The 24,924-nt window shown below is 36.6% G+C and overlaps 1 protein-coding gene and 1 non-coding gene across 4 annotated transcripts in view; one reads left to right on the top strand and one right to left on the bottom strand.

Annotated features, from left to right (window-relative positions):
* Positions 1–24,924, bottom strand: part of HDAC9 (histone deacetylase 9) — a 927,702-nt gene that overhangs the window by 823,060 nt on the left and 79,718 nt on the right. The gene's annotated exons all lie outside the window — the stretch shown is intronic.
* LOC121475206 lies at positions 6,154–6,285 on the top strand. Its single transcript, XR_005983668.1, has one exon. It is a non-coding gene; the product is annotated as a U6atac minor spliceosomal RNA (small nuclear RNA).

Here is a 24,924-nt window from a genome sequence, read left to right as displayed (position 1 = left end):
AAAGTCCTAGAGGAGGACACAGGCAACACCCTTTTTGAACTTGGCCACAGTAACTTCTTGCAAGATACATCCACAAAGGCAAAAGAAACAAAAGCAAAAATGAACTATTGGGACTTCATCAAGATAAGAAGCTTTTGCACAGCAAAGGATACAGTCAACAAAACTAAAAGACAACCTACAGAATGGGAGAAGATATTTGCAAATGACGTTATCAGATAAAGGGCTAGTTTCCAAGATCTATAAAGAACTTATTAAACTCAACACCAAAGAAACAAACAATCCAATCATGAAATGGGCAAAAGACATGAAGAGAAATCTCACAGAGGAAGACACGGACATGGCCAACAAGCACATGAGAAAATGCTCTGCATCACTTGCTATCAGGGAAATACAAATCAAAACCTCAATGAGATACCACCTCACACCAGTGAGAATGGGGAAAATTAACAAGCCAGGAAACAACAAATGTTGGAGAGGATGCGGAGAAAAGGGAACCCTCTTACACTGTGGGTGGGAATGTGAACTGCTGCAGCCACTCTGGAAAACTGTGTGGAGGTTCCTCAAAGAGTTAAAAATAGACCTGCCCTACGGCCCAGCAATTGCACTGCTGGGGATTTACCCCAAAGATTCAGATACAATGAAACGCCGGGACACCTGCACCCGGATGTTTCTATCAGCAATGGCCACAATAGCCAAACTGTGGAAGGAGCCTCGGTGTCCATCGAAAGATGAATGGATAAAGAAGATGTGGTTTATGTATACAATGGAATATTACTCAGCAATTAGAAATGACAAATACCCACCATTTGCTTCAACGTGGATGGAACTGGAGGGTATTATGCTGAGTGAAGTAAGTCAATCGGAGAAGGACAAACAGTGTATGTTCTCATTCATTTGGGGAATATAAATAACAGTGAAAGGGAATATAAGGGAAGGGAGAAGAAAAAGACTCCTAACTCGGGGAAACGAACTAGGGGTGGTGGAAGGGGTGGAGGGCGGGGGGTGGGGGTGAATGGGTGACGGGCACTGAGGGGGGCACTTGACGGGATGAGCACTGGGTGTTATTCTGTATGTTGGTAAATTGAACACCAATAAAAAACTAATTTATTTTAAAAAGAAAAAGGGTATATACTATAATTTAAACATCATGTTTTGGTCAAATACCCAAACTGATTAAAAATGGGTATTGTGAGGGCAGCCCTGGTGGCTCAGCAGTTTAGCGCCACCTTTGGCTCAGGGCCTGATCCTGGAGATCCGGGATTAAGTCCCACATCGGGCTCCCTGCATGGAGCCTGCTTCTGCCTCTGCCTGTGTTTCTGCCTCTCTCTCTCTCTCTCTCTCTCTCTCTGTCTCTAATAAGTAAAATAAAATCTCTTTTTTAAAAAAATGGGTATTGTGAGATTGTATGATGTTAGCACAGATCTAGAAACATATGAGGAGGTGCAACATAATTTTGAATAAGGTATGGTAAACATACAGAATTATTTTAACCAGTGATCCTTCTGTTTTAATTATGTAAGTTAACTCTATGAGAAGCTTTGAAGAGTTACAAGACTTTGTAATAGAAAAAAAAAATCCATGAGAACTGAAATTTCTTTATGGTATTACCGTTTAAGGAAAATGCGGCTTGTATGTTTCTGTTTTCTGGGGGGGGGGGGGGGTTACAGCTATATTAATTTAAAGCTATATAAAATAGGCTTAGGCCCCCTGTAAAGAATTTTTTAATCACATTTTTAATATTTAGGAGGAAATCCATTGGTCCAAAGATGCTTTTAGACAAGGTTACATAAAAGCTTTCATTTAATATATTACAATATTCTGATTAATACGGAATTAATTAAAAACTTCCAAAAAAGTGTGAGGAAGATTTGTTATAAAATTTATTTTCTGAATTTACCCAAGGCCACTTTTGCCTCTTTTGACATATACATACTTTTCCCCAGTACTTTTCAGCTATAAGAAAATCCTAAAAGTTCTTAAATCAACCTTCAGATTTTGGAAATGGAAATCAAAGTTCTAGAAATTAAAATGTGAAACTGGATTCTATATGTCTAAGTCAATGCCAGGTCAAGATTAGAGCAAAGAAATCCTAATTCCTGTTTCATTTTTCATTTAAAGTAAAAAATATGGGACACCTGGGTGGCTCAGCCGGTTGAGCATCTGCCTTTGGCTCAGGGTGTGATCCCGCAGTCCCAGGATCAAGTCCCAAGTTGGGCTTCCTGCATGGAGCCTGCTTCTCCCTCTGCTTACATCTCTGCCTCTTTCTGTGTCTCTCATGAATAAATACAATCTTTTAAAAAAAAAAATAAGGTGAAAAATAAAGGTTAAAGTAATGTTCTAGAGATGTCACCAATCTGAAGCACAATATTTAAAACTGGGGTAAAAGGAGTGGGGAAACCATTACCGTCATGGAGCTCACATTCTCACGCACCATGCAGACAAACCAATGTCAAGAGTGAACTCTGTCACCAACTAGGTTTTTATGTACTGACTCATCTTTCTTCTCTAGGTCCATAATTCCCACATTACCCTCTGCTTCCCTCTCTCACTCCCCTGTGGGCTTTGTTCTGCCAGGAGACCTCTGTTCACCTGCTTGCATAGGATTCCAAGATGCCACACCCACCCTAACCCTCTCAAGCTACCCTAGAGCTACCTACGTTACTACATCTTCTTAAAATAATTTCACTTGAATCTCTGATACCACTTCAGAATCAACAAGAACAAAACCAAACATATGCTCTCTTAGGACTGATTTCCTATTTCAACTTCCTCTATTGCTACTATTACTATTCTCCAGAATTCTCATTCTCAAATTTTAGGTCATCTTTAATTCTTCCCTCACCTGTAGCATCCATATATGGTCAGTCTCCATGGCCTACATGTATTAGAGTTCTCCAACAAACAGAAACTTACTATAAGGCGTTGGTTCACACAATGTGAAAGCTGGTAAGTCCAAAGTCTGCAGAGCTGGTGTCTCCATTTAAGATTAAAGGTCAGCAGACAGGCGGGCTGGGTGGCTCAGCAGTTTAGCGCCACCTTCAGCCCAGGCCTTGGTCCTGGAGACCCAGGATGGAATCCCATGTCAGGCTCCCTGCATGGAGCCTGCTTCTCCCTCTGCCTTGTCTCTGCCTCTCTCCATCTCTCATTAATAAATAAATAAATAAAATCTTTTAAAAAACTAAATAAATAAATAAAGGTCAGCAGGCTTCTGAAGAACCAGGAGGAACCAGTGTTCCAGCTCAAAGGCTGCCAAGCAGAATTCTTATTTAGGAGAGGTTATTGGCCCTTTGTTCTATTCAGGCCTTCAACTAATTGGATGAGGTCTACCCACATTATGCAGGCTCAGTCTGCTTTACTCAGTCTACAAATTTAAATGTTAATTTCAATAACACCCTTACAGAAACAGTGAGAATAATGTTTGACCAAATATCTTGGCGTTCAGTGGCCTAGTCAAATTGATACAAAAATTAATCATCACATCACAGTTTTACTTTTCAAAAGTGACACTCTTCTCTCTCCATTCTCAGTCTCACTAGCATCATCTCAGTTCAGATCCTTATGATCTCCTCCGACTGGTTTTCAGCACAAGGATGTAACTCAGCCCCTTCCCCATCCTTTAGTTCATGTATCACTGGATATGCTGTGGATAAATTTATTTTCAGAAATGTTTTTAACATATCATTCCTGTTCTATTCTTTAATTCGCAATGACACCTTCTCCAAAAAGATCCACTTATTTTTACAATATATTTATTGCTCTGTGTAACACAGCCCTACTGGCCCTACTGACCTGTTTCTACTGTCACTCTCCTAATTTAAAACTTTTTTAAAAAGATTTTATTTATTTATTCATGAGAGACACACAGAGAGATGCAGAGACATAGGCAGAGGGAAAAGCAGGCTCCCTCCAGGGAGCCTGATACAGGACTTGATCCCAGGACTCTGGTATCAGGACCTGAGCCAACGGCAGATGATCAGAGCCACTAAGGTGCTACTCAGGTGCCCCTAATTTAGAACTCAGGTGCCCCTAATTTAGAACTTATATTATAATTGGCCAATAACTTAAATATCTTCTCCATTCATCCACACCCATTCCCTTAGCAATGCACCTCCCTTCTCTGGGAAGCACTGGGCACTCTTCTTCGCCTACCTCAATTCCATCCACCTGCCAAGGTTGGTCTCCAGCTACAACTCCTTTCTGAAGTTTTCCTAATACTCCAAACCAAGAAAGTCTTTTAGTTTTCTAATCCTCACATGCATTTAAGATAAACAAAAGCATTGCTACTCTAAAGTACTCTGTCTTATTCATGAATTTCTTTTTTTTTTTAAGAGAGTGAGAAAGACAGAGAGAAAGAGAAAGGGAGAGAGTGTGAGTGTGGGGGGAGGATCAGAGAGAGAATCCTAAGCAGGCTCCACGCCCAGTGCAGCACCCAACACTGGGCTTGATCTCACAATCCTGAGATCTCAGCCTGAGTCAAAATCAAAAGTCAGATGTTTAACCAACTGAGCCACACAGATGCCCCTCAAAAATTTATTTCTATTGCACATCTCTCTTTCCCTAGTTCCCAATCTCACCCTATCACTTCCAAATACACACCTTCTATTTACTTAGGGTTGAAAATATTGGAATCTGTGCTTTGCTAAGCACTGTGTAAGGAATAGACATACAAAGAGGTACTAATCTCAGAAGCCTTAGGCTAATATAAAATAATTATTGTAATAATTAAGGGGCAATATACTACATACTATAACAAAGGTAGATTCAAAACTCTAAGGGAATATAGAAAATATAACAGAAGGAAAAAATAAATTGCCCTACTAGAATGATGTGGTAGGGAATAAATTTAAGGGGAGGAAGAGAGGAAAAGGCATTTCAGTACTGAAAATAATCTGTACAAAAGAATAGAAACAATGAAGAAAATACATATATACACACACACATATATACATACATACGTATATAGACATGCAAACATATATTCTTATGTATTCATATAAGGTATGATGAGACATTTACCATGATGGCAAACAAACTAGGTATTAAGGATCAGAAGCCAGAAAAGTAAGGGATTAAATTCAGCAAAAGAATCACTGAATAATAGTAACAGAGCCCCAGAAACAAGATATCTGTAATATTAAGAATGTTAAGTCCAGAACTTGAGTGGAGCTGAGAAGAAGCAGGCATGGCTGGAGCATGGAGCTCTATCACTTAAAAGTGATATGACATAAGGAGCACCTGAGTGGCTCAGTTGGTTAAGCATCTGCCTTCAGCTCAGATCATGATCTCAGGGCCCTGGGATCACCCCCCTGTCAGTATGGAGTCTGCTTTCCCGCTCCCTATGCCCCTTCACCCCCCCCAACCCCCACCTCTGCTCATGAGAGTTTCTCTCTCTCAGATAAATAAATTAAATCTGAAAAAAAAAAGTGACATGACATGTAACACAGGATTTATGTTCCATACTACCTTTTAAAAATCTGATAAATTCTCAATTCCAAAACACACCTGGCCCCTTGGGTTTTAGATAAAATTCTACAGATCTTTGATTTTGAGATTCCATAGAATGTGTCAGATACACAAAGGGGTCTCTTCCCCCATGAAAGGTTTTAGAGTCCATGGAAGATCCATTTAGAATTGTTTTTAAGTGGAGGATAAGTTTCTTAGTGCCAAACACATTCTATTATTGACTGCCTTTGTGATCCGTGGCAAAGTTTATTTTACTTATAAAATATTAGTTAAAAACAAAAAATAAACTGCCAATCATGGACTCTTACTTCAACCTTTTTACTCCCCTTATAATGCCAAGAATACCAGGAAAAAAAATTGTAAAACAACATTCTCTTTGCCTCCTATAACCTTAATAGATAGTTTCCTGGAATTGTCTATTCAAACAGAAAATTAATTTCCATGCACAGCTGGAAATACCACATTGGCAAGTGAAGAAAACATCAAACACCAGTAGATTAAATAAAAAGTGTAGGAACTATAAAGACTTAACAAAACAAAATTTGCTCAATAACATGGTCCTATGAAAACAGCTTTTCACCATTTATTTAATGTATGAATACACCTCTTAAAAGCGAAGTAGCAATAATTAAGGAAGCTTTGGATTCAGAGAAACAATGAGAGGATTATATCATTCAAGCAGTTTTTCTACTGTTGTATGAAAGAGAAAAGGTTAGCATTTCCCTTGCCAAGTATGAAAGAGGTCCTAGGGCCTGTACAACACATGTACAGGTAAGACATTGCACCTACATTGTGCCATGTCCCCATGGCCAGTTTTTTTGTTTTGTTATGTTTTCACTTTGGGATGATGAAAAAGTTCTAGAGATAGACGGTGGTAATGGCTGCGCAATATTAATGTGAATGTACTTGATGCCACTGAAATATACATTCTAAAATGGTTAAAATAGTAAATTTAATGTTATGTTTGTTTTCCTACGATAAAATATAATTTCAATAATATACAAAAAGTTCTTGAAACCAATAACAAATAGAATAGTCTAAAAAATATGCAAAGGGCACAAATTCAAAACGGGAAGAGAATCCAATAAATACATGGAAAAATGTTCAAAACCATTAATATGAATACAAGTAAAAATGACAACAAACTATCAAGTTTAATCTTTCAAATTATGGAAGATTAAAAAGTTGAGAATTTGAAAAAGAAAAAAGGCAGCTTTTCGAGACCCGCCAACAAGATCAGGCTCTGTTTACACATCGCCCTCCATTGGCTTCAGCCTCATGGGTATTCTCTTTGTACTGACAGCCATCAAGAAAAGCAGGCCCATGGGGCCATCAGGGGACTACTCCGGAATGCCATACCTGCATCGGGCAATGACTTGCCTGGCCAATATTCAACTAATAACCAAACTAAAGAATACACTTTGTACAAATAATTCAGAAACAAAAGAGGGAGAGGCAAAAAACCAGAACATCACTTTCAGGAACACAGAAACACATAAAAGGGAGCATGAAGCAATAACAGTGTGGGAACAGAACGGCACATGGCTTCCAGACAGTCAGCCCCCTTGCCCTGCTGCCTTGATTCTCAAGTTGTCAGAAGAAAAATTAAAAACCTCCAGTACTGACACTTTGTAAATAGCAACAGAGAGAAACTTCAGTAAAGATCTGTGTGTTATGAAAGCAAGATAGAGAAAAACATTCCACATGAACTCTATCGTTGTAAGACTTCTAAAAGGAGTGAAAGGTTGAGTTTAGGAACATTTCTAGACCAAGCATGGCAGAGTTTCATGTAGCATACTGTGTTATAAAACATGGAGCTACATCTCTATTATCTTTGACAAACAACTCCAAGACACCATGTACTTCAGTAAGCCTGCTGGGATACTCCACAAGCAAAGTGAGGGATTAATTTAATTAGCTACATATAGGAGGAAGTATGCACATGGCAAAATACATGGCACAAAAGCAGGAGCTCAGTAAATATTTGTTAAACTGAACTGAAGCAAGTGGTAGAAGCTGATAAACATTACTTGTATCTATTGATAAAATTTATTAGATTATTGTTCCAACTTTCCAATGCACTTAACCTATGGAGAATATAGGCTTTATCTATAAAGCAAGCTATAAAGGTTCTATTCTTTTCCATTTGGCATCCCCAGTAACAACTAAACCCCCAGCATGGTGCTCATAGGTTCAATGAAGATTCACTTCCCTAGAATCAGCACCTCAGACTCGGTTTCTAGTGACAAAAATACAGACTTTTTTTTAAGTACGGAGGTGAAATGTAAATGAAGCAAAGGTGATCAAAACAAAGATTCTAACAGAAGACGGACGCAATGATACATGAGCCACCTCAATGAGATCCACTTAAATTAACTGGAAGTCAGTCTCTTTTAATATCATATCTGAGAAATGAGAGGACTCACTCAGTGACTTCCAATCTTCCTCAGGGGCTACTCACACTGAAAACTCATTTCATATAAAATGAGGTATATTTATATACATATAGAAATATACTTATCTATACATAACGCAAATATCATTTTCACAAATTAATACTTAATTCTAGAATGCACCTGCTCCCTGATATCTTCTAATGTGGTCTACTCTATTCTACCATTTAACTGCAACCTATGAAATCAATTCCATGGCCCAAGAGTTCCTGACATGCAGAAAACACAGAACTAGAGGACTTTTTCCCAGTTTATTAAGGAAAAATCCTGATTTTACTTAGAAGCTAAAAATATCCACCACTCCTAAATACTAGTTCTTCAATGAACTTTCTAAAACTAATTCCTGAATGAAATGACATAATTCCTGCCTTCCCTGTTTCTTCACAATAAGTACCCATGATCCTTTCCACTTGAAAGTCTTTAAAAGTGATTTTCCCAGGATATACGACTATTGCCACACCTGATGACAGAGATGAACACAAGGGATTTTGCAGAAAAAAGTTAGACATCTACCAAAGGAAATCCCTTAACCCCTAATAAAGTACATTTGAATCCTTGTAAACTACCAGGCAGTAACTAAACAAAAGTCAAAATGGCACTCACACAGCAGCAGCAAACCACATAAATCTTGATTTTAATTAAATGAAAGATATTTCATAGTAGTTGCCTTCTCCCTTCAAAACTACAGAATTTGTTCCCTGAAATAAAATGATTCTAACTTTCTAGAATAGCATCTTTGTCACTTTTGTAGATTTTCTTAATTAGATGCCTTCTGTTGCAAGACCCCCACTTCATCCCACCTCATTTTCACCATCTTTAGTAATGCCCCAAACTTGCGGGTGTGCAGGAATCTCTGGTGAAAAATAAGCTGGCTTTGAGTCAAACAATACTTCCCAATCACAACTGGGTTTTTTCAGTACATAGCTAGGGAAAGGTCTTGTTTACTTCTTCCCATTATAGCTTAAAAACCATCTAAAACATTGTCTCCTCAAAGGCACTACAATCTAGATATGGCATGCTAACAGCATCATTTGTGCTTGTCAATGATTTCAAAATGCTTCATTCTATAAATTTTCTCTTGGTTTCTAAGTCTACAGGGTAAGGAAGAAATAAATTCCACATCTATTTAATAGTATCTGGATATTTTATTCATTACAGTTTATAAAATAAAATGGAAAGCCTCAAATGTAGCCTTTACAAAGTTAAAGTGTTTTAACTTTAAAAGGTACTTCAATTCATAAGTATGAAAGAAATATTAATGTCAAAAATTAAATCCATTGTAATCCTGTAATCAAAGCATTCTGTGTATTTTCCAAACTTGGCAAGACGCATTTTTATTTTTAATTTTTGAACTACTAATTCTAGAGGAAAAACAAACACCATTAACTTCCTCTTCAGTCACTAGCTGTCTGTGCCATGTGTTTTTATCGCTTCCTGCCACAAGGAAATACGTTTGAAACAAAGAATGATATTCAAAAGAGAGTTCTTGGGGTGAGTCTAAAGTTATTCTTTCAGGAATTGAGAAACAGTGTAAACATATTTAAATAATAGTACAGTGATAAAACTATTCGGAAAACCTTCATGTTTCTTTCATTACATGATAATCCTCAAAACAAGTCTGCCAAGATTATTTGGGAATAAACTAGTTGGTTGAGTTAAACAACCCTGCTTCCCTAACACAGCTAATAAATAGCAGAGCTAGAATCTAAATCCACTCTGTTTTTGTACCCAACATCATCGTGGAAATCATACCCCACTGTTTTCCCTATGAACCATGTGATCAAATTGTATCAAATTGATTATTTTAGCCTGTCTGTCTAAACCATCATGGGTTTTTGTGTAAGACAGTCAGGAGAGCCTTCAATGAGGTTATAGATGATGATGATGATGATGATGATGACAAGAACATGAAGATGGATTCCACTGCTTCAGTCATGTTCAACACTTATTTATTGAGTCCTGTGCTCTAGGTAGTACACTAAATACTGGGGATCCTAAACAAAGTCATAAATATAGCTCTTACTCTAAGGAGTCGGTAAGAAATTCAGAAAGGGAACTGTTCTAGTCTGTTCAGGTTGCTGTAACAAAATATCATAGATTGGATGGTTTCAACAATATATTTTTTTTTCTCACAGATCTAGAAGCTAGGAAGTCCAAGATCAAGGTGCGGGGAGATTCAGTATCTGGTGAGAGTCCTCATTTTCATTTGTAGATGACCACTTTCTTACTGCATGCTCACATGGCCTTTCTTGGTTACATGCTCATGGAAGGAGATCTTTTTTCTTCTTCCTATAAAGGCACTAATCCCTTCAGGAGGGTCCTATTCTCATGACCTAATCTAAACTTATTGTCTCCCAAAGACCTCCATCTAAATACCAATACATACATACATACATACATACATACATACATACATACATAAATAAATAAATAAATAAATACCAATACATTGGGGGCTAGAGCTTCAACATATGAACTTCGGAGTGACATAACAAGAACCCAACATGTAAAACAAATCATCACAATTAGTTTGATATATGTAATTCTACAACATTATCACTTAATTACATTCAACAAATATTTATTCATGTTGAAAAGAAAGTAAATTTTTGACAGTAAATGAAATCCATGAGATAAATAATATTCTCCATGTTTCACAAATTAGAAAACTGTGGTTCAGAAATGACAATCTGTCCAAAATCAAAAAGTGAGCAACTGAGGGAGACTGGATTTAAACATAAATCTACCTAGATCCAAAGCTTAGCCTCTTTCTACTAGAATAGAAGAACTGTAACCAAGGGCAACACAGCCATCCTCACTGCCTCTTCTAGGATGTGCATAGTATGGCTCTCCCTACCAAGAAAGAGAGTAGCTCTCCAAGAGCCAGGTACAAACACACACAGCATGTACAAACCCTCTGAATAAAAGATGACTAAGGCCTGAGTGCTGATACAATAAAAGCAGGTCAGGGAACTAATTAAGAGCACATAGCCTAAACTAGCTTGTCCCACCTGTAAAAGAGAACATTCTACGCAGTAAAATGGTAGAGCCACTGGTTTCATGTGAGTAATTCTCAAAAAAATATTTCATAACCTGAGTAACAAGAGAATAAAGATACAAACATAGCTGAAAGTTTAAACCAATATAAAAAGTATTGCAATGGTGAAGCAAACCAACCTCAGATGTAGACACAGATCTTATTTATCTGTCTTCGGCTCTCACAAAGTCACTGTGACTCACTGAATATCAAGGCTGTGGCAAAATTTTAAGGGTATACATCTTTTCTGGCACTTTGCATAGTAGGTACTTAATAAATATGCTGTGAATGAATGGATGCAAGAAAGAATGAAGATTCTGATTAATTGGTCATATTCAAAATTTATAGTTATATATCTTATTTTATTTGGAGGTTTTGAAATGATTTCCTTCCCTTCCAATTAAACATCTACCCATAATTTACTCGCAATCCTAATGTGTTCAATAGCCAAAAGGGCTAGATTTTTTGTGTTCCAAAATAGAAGAAATGCACGATGGTATTTTACTTGCAATTTTTGAAATCTGGGGGCTCATAAAAATACTATGTTTAAAAGGTACTTGGGGAAAATAGAAATTACTGGGAATAAAGAAATCTGTACATATGAAGTTTGATAATACAGAAAATGTTAAAAACTAGGTAATTTTGCTTATTTGTAGTACAAATGAGGGAGGATAAAGAAAAAAAGAAAAGCAATGATCTTTATTTCAAAGTACTATATAATAGCTATTTTGATGATAATGCAGAGGTTTTAAAGACAATACCTCTACTCCATCTTACATTCTAGTCATCATTTTTCTCTTGTTTCATGATCTTGTTAATGTCTTTTATCTTGCAATATTAGGGATCCTTTCATAAGCTAGTTTATATTTTTTTGAAAAGACAAGCTGTGTGTGCACGTGTCTATACACACACATTCATATACATTTATATAAATGCCCATAATCATTTATGTATATGTGATTATATACAATTATAATGTATATGTCTCTCTCTCCTGGGTGTGTTCTCTCTCTTAGTACCTCTCTCACATTCCCTAACATCATACATATGTTAGAATTTTACATATATAAATTATATATGAGTACATATAATTTAGAAATTAAATATAATAAAATTATATACATAAATTATATATATATAATTTGGAAATGAGGTAATACACATTTTAACTACATTTATTTACAAGTTCATCTCCTTTATGTATCCTTATATGCTCACATAAAAATATCTCAGGCTCACACAAATATGAAAAAAATCACCTCTCTCAAGAATTCACTTTAATTAATGTGTCTTTGGGGTTTTTTGGCACTTGGTTTGCACCTCAGCAATGTGTATAAGAGGATGACCAGGAGAACTCATGTGTGACAAAGTATCAGAATGTCAGGCAGTACTGACTGATTTCCTAAACACTCAGTGGTACCAAGAGTCCTTGGGTGGTCCCAACCACGTACCTATGCTCTGAGACTATCAGAAGACCAGTAGGTTTTACCATGCCCCACAAGGCCTTGTAGATCCCTGAAGATTGTGCTAGGCAGGTTGAAGAGGGGCCTGAGAACTTGTGTATTAATAAGCTCCCAGTGATTCTTATCAGATAAGCCTGAAAAACACTGTTACCATGTCTGGGAAGGAGCACACTGAGGGAGAACACCAGAAATGTGGTTTGTCCTATACCATGGACTCTAGAAATGTTTCATGAGTACTGCCATTTTTTATAGACCATGGCGAGCCATGGAGATTTTTGATAAAGGAAATAATTGGATTTGTGCTTTAGCAGGACTGCTTTACTAGGCAGCAGTGTACAATTAGGCTGAATGGAGGAGAGACAAAAAATAGAGACTAGCTGGAAGCCTATGATAATAGTTGCAGCCAGAAGTAATGAATGCTAAAAGTTGGGAACAAAAATGGAAAGCAGAGTCAATCAAAATCCAAGCCAACTTAATGTGGAGGGGAACACAGTAGGAGTTTCAAAAATGGCACCACTGTTTTAAGCACAGGAGGTAATGGAGATATCTGTGACGTTCATAAAAAAAAAAGGTTACAAGGATTCAGACTAGATGCAGTATGACTAAATGAATTCATAATTGAGTGATTAAAAGAAAGACCATTCGAAGGAGAGGAAACAGGGTTTCAACCCAGTTCTACCATCTCCTTGCTAGGAGGTGTTGGGACACATCTTTTAAGCTCTCTAAACCTAGTAAACTCATTTATAAATAATTCTAGTAAAACATATTCTGCAGGATTGTGGTGAAGATTAAATGAGGCTACATGTAACATTGATCCTTAGTTAGTTCTTAGCAGACAGTATTTTTTTTCCTGTTTTTATTTTCATTGACTTTTACTTTCAGTGACTTAAAACCATTCCAGATACACAGTAGGCACACAATATACACTTGTTGAATGAATGAATTGCTACTGCTATTATAATTCTATTGAAGACTGAAAAAAGATCATGGGATTTGGCCATTAGACAGTAATTGGTGCACTAAGAGACTGCTTAAATGCCTAGGGGTTTTGAACACTTGGATGAAGTAAAAGTCCAACTGTTTGTTCTGTGAGGACATTTGAAATCAAGTGGTATTGTAGAACAAAAGTTTATTTGAGTTTCATTTGTTTGTTTTTTATTCTGCATGTTAAATAAAGGCTTCCAGCTAGAAAAGAAAAATCTGCTTTATTAACGTTAACAGTTTTAAAAACATCTTATCCTTTATTTAGAATTTTTACAATATATTATGTCTCATTTGATCTTCACCCCCTTGAGTTAAAGAACTAGGTTACTACTGTCATCATTTCTATCTTAAAGATGAGAAAGCTAAGACTGAGGACAGTTGAGTGACTTTTAGTGCATGAGTGTCAGAAGCAGGAATTATACTGAGGTCTCTTCATTATAAGTTTGCTGAGCTTTCTACTACCCACACTCATCAAGCCCATTCATGCTATTCCACATGAGCTCTCTTCCATGCTTCCTCCCACACTAAGTTTTCCCTCCTACAATCTGGAAGTGAAGGGCGGGGCGGGGGGGGGGAGTTTTGTGGGCCTGAAGAACTTGTGAGAATACTGCTCTTTCCTCAAAAACCAGCCAGTGTCAAAGAGTATCCAACCTCCTGCTAGGTCAGTGCCAGTCAAGAATGCTAACACCGCAGTGTATTTGTTCCTTGTTAGCTTCAACAGAAAAATCTGCTGTTCTCTTGGGAGATATCAGGATTGTCTCTTTGGAAAGCTTTCCTGTAAAGGTGATACAGCTTTAAGTCTGATCTTAACCAATTGGTTAAACAGAAAAATTTGTCTTCATATTGAGTTATTGTTAGTTTGTATCATTGGCTATAGTGTCGATGGCTTGAATTCACATCCTGGCCTTATCCCTAAGTAGATGCACAACTTTGGACATCTATCTTATCTTTGTCTCTAAGAGTTTCTCATCTTTAAAACAGGGATTCTCAAAAATAGCCCATTTCATGGGGTTTTCACTATAATTAAATGAGATGCCATATATAAAGCTTTGGCACACTTAGAATTTAAAATAATGAACACTCAATACATGGTCATTGCTATTTGGCAATATGTGGAATCTTAGTCTCACAGAGGAAGCAATTCAGACTCAGAATGATCAAGATACTTGGCACAAAGTAATCAGGCATCACTTTGTAACAGTAATCATGCCTTCCTTGTGGAGAAAAAATATTCAAGATTATCAATGACTTTTTTCACTGACTGAAACTGCCACATTTATTCCAATTTTGAATTATTCATTTATAAATTAATGTATTTTTCAGTTCATAAATTGAAATGATGAGGGGAGTAGCTAGACCCACAGTGAGATTCAAAAATCTTAAGGAAAAAAAAAAGTGAGTTTAGAAACACAGAAGGGCTTTTTAAAGCACATAAATACATATTCTCACATATTCTTGTAACAATATCTAAGTGGAATTAATTTGCATCTTTTCAAAATAGAAAAACCAAGAGTTTAGTCTTCCTAACTAATAAGATAATATTTCCTTTTTTAGAAAGTGTACGTCATTTCCTAAAGGGTATGATTTTATATTTATTTATGATTTTTATATTTATTTACTTTCTCCTGCTCTTTTGTACTTCTCTGATGTTTCTTTCAATAGTGGCTCTCATCATTGGCTGCATATTATAATCACTTAGGTTTAAGTGAATACCCACACCCAGGGCTAACAAGAAGTCCAATTAAATCAAAACTGTTGAGGCTGGGGGTCCCAGTTCAAGTTTTGCTTCTGAATTTTTTTTAAAGCTCTATAGATGACTTTTAAGGCAGAGCCCAAACCAAGAATCAATGGCTTACCCAATATCTTTCCAACAGAATGATGGACTTTTTTGCCTTGTTGATTGTTGTCTGTAAATAAGTTATTTTACTTCCAGCCATAGCACTGCTTATTCTGAAAAGCAATCTTGACCTTTAATGCAAGTTAGATTTCCCTTGATTCTAATCAAACACTTTTAGAGAGTCCTACTGCATTAACTTTCCTAATAAAGTTAGGTGGGATGAGTTATATAAGACCAAATTATACACAGCATTCAATTATAGCACTAGAAAAAAACAGGACAGACAGGTTACAGATTAGGGCTCTGTGGTATTTTTTTAAGAGTTTAGGTATGGTGCTAAACTTTTAACAGTCGAAGTTATAAATCAAGGAGAAAAATGTGATTCCAAGAAAACCAGCACAAGAAATACAATATTATAATATGAAAATATTTGACACAATAATACAGCTTTTCTGAAATCCTTTGAAGTCAATACCCAAAACCCTTCTAATGAACTATACTAGATCCAGACTGTGGAACAATGGGGGTTAAAAGAACCAGAAAACCATAGGAAGCTTGATCTGGCTATCCTGGCAGGCAGGCAATCAAAAAGGAATATAATTTATAGATTTAAACAGCAGTAATTTTATTTTTCTCCTGGGTTGCTTTATAGTGCTGTCATATGCATGCTCTATAACAGTGTGGAATGAAATGAAATTCCAGGCACTCTGAGAAAAGCAGGAGGAGAAGACATCCAACAGCCAAGACACATCACTAGCATATGTTATTTATCCTTTCAATAACTTGGTTTACTAATAGTTTAAAATGACAAAAATACTGAACTAGTCTACAAATTCTCTTACACTGGCATAGCCTCCCTACAGAACAGCCCTCTTCCACAGGGGAAAACATGCAATAAGGTGGAAAAATGGAATCCGACAAAGACCCCAAGAATCTGAAACTAAACAGGTTCACAAATACAGGAAAGAGAAGTTAAGAAAGTATTTTATCTGTCTCCTTTGAGTAACTGAAGTTATTAAGTAGAACTTTAAACACAGGTTGAAAACTTCTGGATGGACAGATGGGGTCATTTGTTTACTTAAATATTAAAAAAAGTTTTTTTGTTTTTGTTTTTAATGAATCATATGTTAAGTGACCAGCAGCCTTAAAGAAGGATAAGATACTGTGCCTATAAGTTTCAATGTGACTTAGTCCTTGGCCCTTTCCTCTGTTCCTCCTTTTATAATCTTTTGATAAGGTCATGCTTGATAGTTTAAAGCTACCAATGTTTTCAACTGGGATCTTTCTTTAGATGATTCCTAAATTCCTTTGGGACCAATTTCTTTTCATCAACTCTACATCTCAAGTCACCCTCTTGACAACTAGCAGACCGTGGTTAAAAATACACACTCTAAGGGCACCTGGGTGACTCAGTAGGTTAAGCATCTGCCTTGAGATGGGGTCATGATCTTCAGGCCCCGAGTCGGGCTCCCTGCTCAGGAAGAAGTCTGCTTCTCCCTCTCCCCTTGCCCCTCCTCCCATCACTCATGCTCTCCCACTCAAATAAATAAATAAAATCTTAAAAAGAAAAATGAATACACACTCTAGAATTAGGATACCTTGATCTGAGTCCTAGATTTATTCTACTCAATTTACTGTGAAACCTTGATAGAGCAAGATACTTAACCTCTCAAAGTCTCAACATCCCTATCTGTAAAATACGGATGAGAACAGTACCTGTACCTCAAGAGTTATGAAGAGTTCTATGAAATAAAGAAAATATAGTCATGAAGCCCCTAGCTTGCAGAAAAAAATTCAGCAAAAGTTAACTATCTTTTCAATCAATATCACTTACTCCCACTAATTCTATTATCATTCTTGAACTTCAAAATTATTTTTGCTGCTTGCTTTTCTGTCTTGTAGTCAATCACTGTATCTAGTTATTCTTCTTTTGAAACATTAAAATAAAATTTTCCCCTGTTTCTTTTTTTTTAAGATTTTATTTATTTATTCATGATAGAGAGAGAGGGAGACACACAGGAGGAGGGAGAAGCAGGCTCCATGCCGGGAGCCTGACGCAGGACTCAATCCTGGGACTCCAGGATCGCGCTCTGGGCCAAAGGCAGGCACTAAACCACTGAGCCACCCAGGGATCCCCCTTACCCTCTGTTTCTATTTTTCTCACTGTTGAGTCTGCTCCTAATATTTATAGGACTTAGATTAAAATTATAGACAGAGGTCCAGCTATCATGTTTCTAAACTTTTAAAAAGTATATACCAGTCTATCAGATGTTAAATAAAATTTGTTCTACCCTACTACATTTGAAATACCTTAAACGATCAGGTTTAAATTTCGATTTTTCAGTTACTTCTGGATTTCAGACCAGAAAGTCTGAGCAAAAGGAAATTTGGTGCCTGAATGTGGACCCCTGGCCCTTGACTCCATCCATGACCACCCACCTCTCCTAATCTTACCCACCTAATCTTCTGAAATCTTACCCATCTTTCAAGGACATTCTAAATACTTCATTCTCCAAATTTTCCTTGAGCCACATATGATCTCACCCTCCTCTGAGTATCCAAATTATTTTGTTTCTCTATAGTTTAATAGAACTTACAGCCTTCCATCTTACATTTTTAACAGTACCTAAGCCTTTGTTTTCCTAGTTACAGGTCATTTCTACAAAACCTTCAATGCTAGCAGCATGTAAGAATTTCCTGATGAGTCTTAAAAAAAAAAAAAAAGACCTTTAGGCTTCACCCAAAATCAACATGAGGTGCAGTGGGGGAGCAGGCAGGGATACTTTTCTAAAGCTCCACTGTTGATGCTGACATGCAGCAAGCGTTGATAAGAATTGTATAAGATTATAAATTCCTTGGAGGGCAAGGTCTATGCTTTATTTTGTACTCAACACATTCTCTGGAACTGAATTTAAGCTGATATGTGTTTTCCCTACTGCAAAACACTTTCTGGTCCACAGGCTGCACATAACCTCTATAGTTACTGAAATAATTTATGAGCACTGGGGCGTGATGGTGACTTATGTTCTACAATTATGTAAAAGGAAAGATACAAAGAATTAATCTCATAGCCTGGATCAAACTGTCTCTTTTACCTGCATCTCTGTGTTTACTCTGTATGGTACATCTGATCAACAAAATAATGAACTTACTAAATGTGGTCAATGTGTTATTCTTAATACCTAGCACAGTGTTTGGCATATACTGAGCATAAAATAAAAGTCTGGTGAGACTGGGTGAGTGAATAAGCAAATGTGTGAACAGAAATTACGAACTGGCAGCAGTTGAGAAATTATTTCAGTCAGGTGTGGGGTAAGTTAAATAATGACTGCTCAAAAGATACTCATATCCTCATTCCTGGAACCTGTGAATGTTATCTCATAGGTCAAAAAAGGGGGAAACTTTGCAGATGTGATTAAAGATCTTGAGATGGACAGATGATCTTGGCTTACCAACGTGGGCCCCGAATGCAACTACATGTATCCTTATAAAGAGGGAGGCAGAGGGAGATTAGAAACACATAGAGGAGAAGGCAATGTGACCATAAAGGCAGACATTGGAATAATGCTGCCACAAACTGAGGCACCAGAAGCTAGAAGAGGCAAAGAACAGATTCAGATGGGGACACACAAGAATGCTGGTATGGCAAATGGTGTAAAAACAGGCCAAAAGGTGAGGCAAGGCAGCAAAGTCATTTACTATTGGAGGTGGGATAGGGTAGGAAGCTGGCATATAATAAAAAAGAGGGATGACATAATTCCATTTGCTCAAAAGTGAACAAGCTTGAGAGACACAACTAGAAATTGTGACAGAACATGGAAATGATGGTCTTCTCACCAGTGTGCAAAGACCTACATACATCAGTGTTCACAGTGAAATTCACAAAAGCAGAGTTTACAGATCACAGTTGAGAAAAAAGCACAAATTTTTACATAATAATTCTAAATGAACAGTAGCTACTTTAGTATTCTTTTACAATTATATTTTTATGTACTGATATAACAAATTCATGACATATTTTCCAAATAAAGAAACTGGGACAAAGGGAGATTTAGTGAATAGCAGATAGATAACAGGTAACACTTGTTTTCAGAGCTTATGTGCAAGTCCTTGAGTTTTTACTAATAACTTCAAATATGCATTTGTATTTGTCAGTAACAGATAAGGTAATCAAGTATTCAAAGCAATAGATACGGGTTCACTTAGAACTGATGAGTGTGAACTCTTTTTCTTGTGATATGGGGGTAGAGGTGGAGAATGAAAAAGAAGATACAGAAAGCAGAAGCAAAAAAAGACCAAAACTCTTCACCCTACATATTGGCTGAAAAGATATAACCACAGCAGGATATAAACATTTCCATAATGATCCTACAGTTATAACAAGCAAAATAAACAATCCAACCTTAACATGTCCCAATTCCCCGAGGACCTCAGGTTCACCTTGTAGTTTAAGATTTAGTCACTCATTTAGACTGAGGCAAATCCCTGTAGATTCAGGGAGTTTGTGATCAACTAATGGGTTATGGCGTTATTGTCAGTGGATGTTACCCCACAGGAGGCTGGACCATTGCATCACTCAGGGTAAAGACACACTTCTTTTGTGTGTGACAAACAAGAGCTTACCCAAAGAGGTTCCACAGGGAGCTGTGAGTGAAAGATATGCAGTGCTTACCTGTTCCACATCTGTTCTTTCCATAATCTTTAGAAATATGAACTTCCTGGGCAGACATGAAGGGAACCCCATATGACTAGATACATGCCAAAGTAAGAGATCACTTCATCTATCCAATATCATGCTGCCACAATGTCAAATAGTAAAGCCAAAACATATCTTCAATGGGGACACATAGAAAATTTAGGATCCTAATTTAATCTTTATAAAGACTTCAATTATCATATTAAAGTGCGTTCATCCTTTTACATGAAAAGAACTGAAAACATATATAGATTTAAATGTCATAATTTTTAAAGCAGCTGTTTTCCTTTATACATATTTCACTGAAGGTCCTCGGAAATTAGTGCTTAAAAAACATTACTGTTAATCATACAGTCTGCAAAAAATGCATTAATTTTTAAAAGTTTAAATGATGTAGGACCAATGAATTCTAACTTAAAACAATTTGCTGCTTAACCACAATTCCAAATCCTTTTACTCTCTCCTCTATTCTTAACTACAATGTGTATTTTTAATTGGGTGGGAGGTAGTTTCTAAGTACTGGAACAAGGAGAGGTCCAAGTTACTAAAAGGCAAAAGGCTGAGAGGACAGCCTCGATCACTGCTAGCTAAGGCAGCTCTGCAGGTAGCTACAGGTCTCACAAACAATAACCACCCTATTGCCATGTTTATTGTTCAACTAATAGGGAAGCCACCCTAGAAAGACAAAAGCATTTCAGTGGGTAGCACCTAAACAGTCAAAAGAACAGCTCAAAACCATCATGAAGAAGTAAAATGAAAAAAAAGTCAACAAACAAGAAGAAATAAAGGGAAGGGACATGATTTACTACCGAGATCAAGCAGCTTCATTTTGCTCAGGTATTTTCGACTCCTTCTCCTCCCTCCAAAGATAGTGCATCAGCAAAATATCCTTTATTCTTTACTTATTTGGCTCCTTTTATGTGCTAGACAACATTATCAGCTAACTAATCAAGCAACCATGAGTAAAATAACCAATTGTTTTATTTTATATTTTAAAAGATCTTAAAAAGAGGTCTTTTGTTTTCAAAAAGCTTAGTTTATTATGAAGCTATGAGTTAGTAAACCCCCACCTCTAGGAGATAAGCTTCATATTCAATGAGGTAACAGATGTCACAGGAGCCCAGAATCACCCCGGAAAGTTTCACAGAAGAATGAAATAGAGTCATGCCTTGAACAATAAATAATCATAAATAACAAAGTGAAGGGGTAGCAGTATGAAGGGGAAGGCACTCCCAACAGTGAGAAAGTTGCATTCAAAGGTCTGCAGGCAGGGGGGATCCCTGGGTGGCGCAGTGGTTTGGCGCTTGCCTTTGGCCCAGGGCGCGATCCTGGAGACCTGGGATCGAATCCCACATCAGGCTCCCGGTGCATGGAGCCTGCTTCTCCCTCTGCCTATGTCTCTGCCTCTCTCTCTCTCTCTCTGTGACTATCATAAATAAATAAAAATTAAAAAAAAAATTTAAAAAAAAAAAAAAAAACAAAGGTCTGCAGGCAGGAAAGCAGGGAGGCACACAATTCCATGTGGTGACCAAAACAGACTCATGGTTTATTCATGAGGAAAAAAAAGACAAACAGGAAAGGATATAGGGTCCTTGTATACCTCAGGGAGAGGCTGTATGGAGAGTCTCTGACATTTCTCAAACAATGCAGAGACTTCATCACTTAACCTAAAGGAGGAATAATCTCATAGTAGAAAACAGACCTCCTACCAAGAAGTTCAGAGCGAAATCTGTTCCTTCCTAGCAACTTTACAGAACTTGAGTATATGTATGTACCAAGGGCATTTGCTTTATCCAATCTCCCTTCCTTTCTTTCCTTTCATTCTCATGTATTTTATTTTTTAAAACTAATTATATAAAAAACCTAATTATATAAAACCCAAATCTTTTTGGAGTTAGGCAGGATAAAAGAAAAAGAAAGAAAGAAAACTAAGAAAGGTAAGGAGGCAGATGGGTAGGCGGATTACCAGTTCTCCCAACAGAAGGGAAAATGAACTCTACTTTGACATATTTTATTGAAATTTAGAGATTTGATAGCACACATTATCCAACGCAAGTTATGGTATGTATTATTTTTCCTCTTTCCATAATTGGCTTCCTGACTTTTTCTACTAATTTCTGGATCCTTTCACTAAAATACTATTACCTTTAAAATCTGTTTTCTAATTTGTTGTTTCACTTTAAACATAAAGCCAAAATAAGATATATTAAGTTCTCCATTAAAAATGAAGCACCAGGGATCCCTGGGTGGCGCAGCGGTTTGGCGCCTGCCTTTGGCCCAGGGCGCGATCCTGGAGACCCGGGATCGAGTCCCACGTTGGGCTCTCGGTGCATGGAGCCTGCTTCTCCCTCTGCCTGTGTCTCTGCCTCTCTCTCTCTCTCTCTCTGTGTGACTATCATAAATAAATAAAAATTTAAAACAAATAGGCTTTTAAAAAAAAATGAAGCACCATATTAATGGCACAAAATACAGATACATTCAAAAATAACATTAAAAACCACCCAAAAAAAATTCATAGCTTTGTGCTTTTATTCTCTTAAAGTAGTTTTCAAAATATTCCCTAATTATATTTCTTTTAATACAATATATAATGAGAGCAGACAAGTTTTCAGAAAGAATGATTTCACAATCACTGGGTTAATAATTTATTAACAGACAGTACTCCCTGAATGATAGTAACAGTCCCCAAATGTCCATGTCCATGAACACACTGGGCAGACTTTTGAGATTCCAGTGACATACCAAACAAGTAACTATAATGACTTCCTATATTTCGTCCTACCACATAGACATTCTAAAAAGCGAGGTTCAAGATAAAGTTCTGGTTTTGTCTATCTGTACAGCAGTCTTAGATCTGCTGAAAGCACTCAGAATCTCAAAATCAGAAAAATAGAGGTAAAGTAATCAAACAGCCTTTCCCTTAACAAAAGACCCAGGTTTCACCAGCTTTTGTTAAACATGCTTATATTCCCAGAGAATCCAAACCCACTAACTGGGTTTTCTTAATAATTTGTTCCTATGTCATTTCAGCATTTCTTTCTAAAGAACCACTTCCTCTTAGTTGAAAGTGAAAAGATAAGTGCCTGCATAGGTGCCCCTGTGATTATCTGCCCTCTCTTAGGACTCACAGAATTCCAAAGAGGGCAAAATTATTAGGGCAAATTCCAACTTCAAAGGAAATTCCCCAGCCAGGCCAGGTGCCGGTGGAACTATAATATCAATATAAAGAGAAAGCCTTCTTGGAAGGTAAGAGTCTTGGAGAAAAGGTATTAACTGAGGAGCAACCATCTATCATAAGAGGAAAGAGCTTTATATAATCACATACCGGAAAGTTATCATGAAAAAGACTTAAAAAACTTCACAGATTGCCTCAGACTTCTATTCTCTGTAAATCGATATAAGACCTTAAGGAAATACTCACCAATAAATTAAGTCATGAGTCTTTCTTTTTGGGTATTAAAGTAACTCTGAAGCAACTTATAAATCCACACATGAGACATGCATGGATAAAAGGTATTGATTATAATTTGTAAGGATAAGCATGACAAAATCAAAGGCATTATAATGGCTCACCTATTAGAAACTCAGAATTTTATAAATCTATATAACAAAGACAGAAAGAACCAAGAAAATAAGGGGGACTGAAGACAATTAAAATGTAATTGAAACATGTAAGAAAAAAGAACAAAAATAAACATATTTTGTTCATAAGAGAACTTTGTGCATTTCTTCAGAACTTACTGAATTTATTCTTATCTCACTAATGATTTTATTTAACACAGTTCTTTGTTTTCTAACCCGACAACAAATTAGAAGCAATAAATTATATAAATTATATGGGGAAGACTGCTGTATTGACATTCTTAAAAGATAACAGATAAAAATTAAATAAACAGAAAACCACAGAAAGAATTTGAGTATTTAGTGGAGTTTATATGGTCCTACATACCTCTGTATTCCCTGACACTTATTATTGCATTGCAAAACAATCTCACACATAGGTGTACACACACACACACACACACACACACACAAAACTTGGGCATTATTAACAGGAAATCCTAAATTATGCATAGAAAAAGAAAATTCTGTAAAAGTCCACATATTGTTATAAACAAAAGGCTCTCCGTGTGCTTTGTCAAGGTATTAATAATTGCTCCTGGATCTTCAAAAACTAAAATCTAGCATTGTTTTATAATTATGTTCATGAAAAGATCCGTATAAAACAAGTGTTTATCAACCACTATTTGACCTAGATTTTCATCAAAATATTTGAAACTACAAATGTGTTTAAAAATGTGATGCCAATATGCAACAAAGAGCAAACTTAAGAATGGTGAATATTAAATTACACTTTCCTCGGCATATGCTTAACTATAATCTAAGATAAAGTGACATGACTTTTTTTTTTGGCACACAGCCTTCACCTGCCACTGATATGACTTTTATACACTAATTAAGGACAGATAATATTCTACATTATACATATTATTCCAATTTTCTGGAAAGTTTCCACTAACAACAAGAACTTGAGTTTTCTAATAGTTACACTGCTTCACTATTTCACACAATTCATTAAGAAAGGGTTCCTTAAGCATCTCTTAGAGAATGTAGATAAGTAAAAAAAAAAAAAAAAAGAAAATCTAGATAAGCTGCATCTCCCTAAATTGACTGTGTTTCTATGTCTTTAAAAGAACCTTACTTAATTCTTTAATAATTGGTTTAGTCAAGAGTACATTATGAAATACTCCTACCTACCTCTTGTAAGCAATACTATATTTGCACTACCAGGTGCAAATATACCAGGTAACAAGGTGTATTCAAGACAATTGTGGTAGAGATTGGCCAACTATTCACCAAACCTGTTTCCTCCTCTTTCTGGTCCACTACTAGACTACTTTCCCCAGCCTCCGTTGTAGTCAGGTGTGGTCATGTGACTAAATTCTACCCAAAGAAATGTGAGTATGCCTATGGAAATGTCCTATATAAAC

This window comes from Vulpes lagopus, chromosome 13, assembly GCF_018345385.1.
Source record: "Vulpes lagopus strain Blue_001 chromosome 13, ASM1834538v1, whole genome shotgun sequence".
NCBI classification, from domain to species: Eukaryota; Metazoa; Chordata; class Mammalia; order Carnivora; family Canidae; genus Vulpes; species Vulpes lagopus.
The sequence above is the reverse complement of the archived record's forward strand: the minus strand, read 5'-3'. Positions and strand labels throughout refer to the sequence as shown.